This window comes from Solanum pennellii, chromosome 7 (assembly GCF_001406875.1).
Source record: "Solanum pennellii chromosome 7, SPENNV200".
NCBI lineage: Eukaryota > Viridiplantae > Streptophyta > Magnoliopsida > Solanales > Solanaceae > Solanum > Solanum pennellii.
In genome coordinates this window covers 56,052,062-56,056,068 of record NC_028643.1, presented here as the reverse complement: position 1 = coordinate 56,056,068, position 4,007 = coordinate 56,052,062, and the positions used below count along the sequence as shown (strand labels likewise).

Sequence of the window (4,007 nt, the reverse complement as noted above, 5' to 3'; positions counted from 1 at the left end):
GGGGGGGGGGGGGGGTCAAGACCTAAACCCCTGGCATACATACACTAATAATAAGCTATCTAGGCAAAACACACTTTCCTAGGGCTATACATATGAATGTACATCTAAGTAACAAAAGTTGGCTTTGTCATATTTTACCCTGACACTAGGCATGGTTGCAATTAATCTTCAAGGGGAACCGAAAATAGACAGAGAATAAAACATAGAATAGACTTAATAGATGCATATGTCCTTTAGCTTTGTTTCTCTCCTCAAACATTACATACTCAAAGCTTCTTGTTATCTTCTTAAATCAAGCTTGGGAATCTAGACTGACCCCTTGGTAAATGAGAGTAATAGAAGTAGTTAGCAAACCTTGTATGCCCATTTTTTGTTTTGTCAAATCTCTTGTACCCTCATTGAGACCACTTAATTTGACTGGACCAAGAACTCCGGCGTTCCACGTCTCAAAATGCAATCCAACATTCTGGATTGGACTTAAATCACATAAGAGTAGAATTACAATTGCTAATTCTAGAGAACAGAGAAACAGGATGTAGAAAACTCACTGGGAGACCAACCGCAACACAGCATAGAAATCTTATTTATAGCAGCTCTTAGTTTCACAGTGCCACTATATGTCAACTTTGGGTTCTCCAGTCCTCCATAAACGGCTCCTACCACATGGGAAAATATAAAAACCAAATGGTGATAAGAATAGACGTTATAGATGCATTTATCAACAACACCATTCTGCCATGTTGTCCAATAGGGCTGCAGGTCCATGTACCTGATAGTTGGCCATTGATGAAGACATGCAAGGCGTGACCAGCAGACATAACAGTTAGAAGAGGTTACTTTTCATTCTTTAGAAATCTTTCATCAGATGCTATACTTACACTGGAGGAAGCACACAGAACGATTATTGTCGATATGCAAGTAGCAAGTGAAATTGGAACATGATTTAAGAAAGGTAAAGATATAAAAATACTTACTCTGTCGCGTACCATAAATAGTCTGAGGAATCTCTAGTAACATTTATCTGCTCCCATAGTCCACTGGTTGAAAGTGTATCACCATCATCAGCAGAGGGAGTCTCTTCCGCGTAGGACTCCCAAGATAATCCACCACCAATAGGTGTCATCTTCATCTGAGAGCTTTGGGAGCTAATCTGCAGCAATTCACAGAGGATGTAAAAAATTTTGGTCCAGAATGTTCATATATTTTTCAAATACGTTTATTCTGACTGCTTTTTTGAATATATTAATCTGTCCCTAGATGGTATGATGTTTTTTTAGGTTAGAAACCGAATATCTACAATACTAAAAAAGCGGGTTTTTTTAAGGTTGAGAAAGGGGTCCTGTTTCATTACCCTAGCAGTGTTGTAGACAGCAGTTCTGCAATCAGGAAGAATGCTGATGGACCATGGAGGCAGGTCATATAGCATATTCTGAAAAGTGACTTTAACTGAAAAAGTTGGGTCATAGATGGACAAAAATGCTGCACAAACGCGAGATTTTGAGCTATACACGTGAGCCTGTGTTCAATGTCAACAGGTAGATCAGTTTTCAAAGAAATCAAGATGTTGAATTCATCTAGAAAATTAGGATTGTCTACATCAGTAACCTCTTGATTTTTTCCGAGCCAAGTGACTTTTGCATAGGATGAAACCAAGGCTGGTTCAGAGAGCTTTATAGCTTTATGCAAGCCTCTCAAGTGCCCATACTTTGGTTCATTCAGTAGCCCTGTTACACCATAGAGCTAGTCAAGCATGTAACAGTTACTGCTTGCTAGAAAAAAATTCGTGCCTTTTCTTTTGGTTGCACAAATGATTATAAAATGTGAGAGTACATAATTCTTTTACTTGTTTAGTTGTGTTTCTGTTTCATACCATATTCATCCAATGGAGCATCATAATCATAACTACTGGCAATGAAACGGCCTGCAGTTGTCCGGCCAAAATTTGTTCCCCCGTGATACTGCAGCCAAGACGATATAAATATATGAAAAAACATACAGAAGTTCTATCAGTTATAAAATCCTCTAAATGATAAGTTTGCATTAAATAAAATGATAAACTAACCATGTAATAGTTGAAGAATGAACCATTATTCTGTATAAACCTTGCAACTGCAAATGCCATATCTTCAGCAGGTCGCCAGACCACCAAATTTTGTATACCTGAGCATAGTAGGACAGAAAGATTGATAAAAGATTCAACTGAACAGAAGCAGTTCCAGTCATACAGTTGAATTCATGGAATTTACCAGGCAGTCCAGACTTCTGTCCAAATTTTAGGTTTGTAGGGTTTATTAGGTTTAAAATTCACAGTAGAAACCATTACAAGTTATCTATCTGTAGCAAGGAAAAGAAAAAAAGACCAATTGAGCCAAAATACTGTCAAGAAATATAGATGATTAAGAGAAGGGTGAAAATAGCTTACAACAGGATCAGGGGCATCTCAGCAGCCCATTTTGCATAAAGTCCATACTCATTTTCTATCTGTTCCACATTTCATAAAGTACCAAACTTGCTTTTAAAACATGATTTTCAAGTTGGGCATAGGCTCAGAAAAATTAGGAAAAACAACAACCATGTATTGAAATGACTACACCTCAGTCAGGCCCAATTAAGTAGTGGCAAATCGGAAACCATGAATTGAAGTAGATACAGAAAAGACAAGCTATAAACAATATTTTCAAACCTGTGCCATAATAATTGGTCCTCCTTGAGGTTCAAACAAATTCTCTGACTTCATCATGTTGACAATTTTCTCAACAAATCCTTGCATAGCAACCTTCATCATAGTCAAACCAGTAAACATAAGCAGAAACAAAAAACAAGTTACAAACTCTGCTCTAAATTCCATTCCTGGCACATATTTTAACCAAATAGGAAAACCCCTGCACCAAAAAAACAAGATTATAAAAACAGAGAGAAATTTCAACTCAAAAAAAATAATTATATAGTTGAGTAGATTTTTACCCAAAATTCCATTCTGCACATATGTAAGGGCCAATGCGGGGATTGAGATAAAGTCCAGCTTGTTGTACTAGTTTGATGAATTTAACCAGATCATACCTTCCCTCAAAATTAAACTGAAAAATAGGAATGAGTTAAAAGGTAAAATGTAAAGTTGAAGAGCGAGTAGTTTTGGCCTAAAATTATCCCTCAGTAAGTTCATTTTGATCCTTCCAATAAACATGAAGGACTAAATAAATCGTCTACGCTCTTAAAAAAAGATAATTTTAGCCCAAAACTCTTAAAAGAGATGAAAACATTTACTTTTCCTGGTGAAGGCTCATGCCCATTCCAGAACACGTAAGTCTCAATGACATCTAAGCCTCCATCTTTAGCCTTTTGTATCAGATCAGGCCACATCTGCAATGACCATTTCAGTAAAAAAGATTTTGAGACATGAAAAGAGTAATAATGACAAGCAAAAGTTCATGACAACTACTCTATATTTTAGAAGATATTTTTAGATCAAACAAACCAAAAATTAGACATATTTATTGGTCAAGAATGAAAATATAGAAAATGATACTACTACTTTATTTGTTTCAATTTATTCATCTTGATTCAGAGTAGGAGAGTCAAACTAACTAAATTTCGTTAGTGAATTTAAACATACAAGCTTTATATTTTTGGAAATAAAATTCAACATATTTAAAAATTACATAAAGAGTATCATACGTCAGTATAGTTAACTATTCAAAAAAAAAATTTTAAAAAAATTGTGATTAAAAAAATATATAAGTATCATACCTCGGGAGTGCTTCTTGGATAGTGAATAGAACCACAAATGAGAATTCTTCTCTTCCCATTGATTACTATGGCTCTATCATCATACGTGACTACTACCTCTCACTGAAGAAGAAACCAATGAAAAAAAAAATAATACAAAGAGCAATAGTGACACATTTATTCTCATCATTTTACACACACAAAAAGAAAGAGGAAGAAAGATTATTCTGAGATTTATAGAAACAATGTAATATATATATATATATATATATATATAGATA

The 4,007-nt window shown here is 35.1% G+C and overlaps 1 pseudogene; it reads right to left on the bottom strand.

Moving 5' to 3' along the window:
- Positions 1-3,916, bottom strand: part of LOC107025087 — a 5,663-nt pseudogene extending 1,747 nt beyond the window's left edge.
- Between the last annotated feature and the right edge of the window lie 91 nt (positions 3,917-4,007).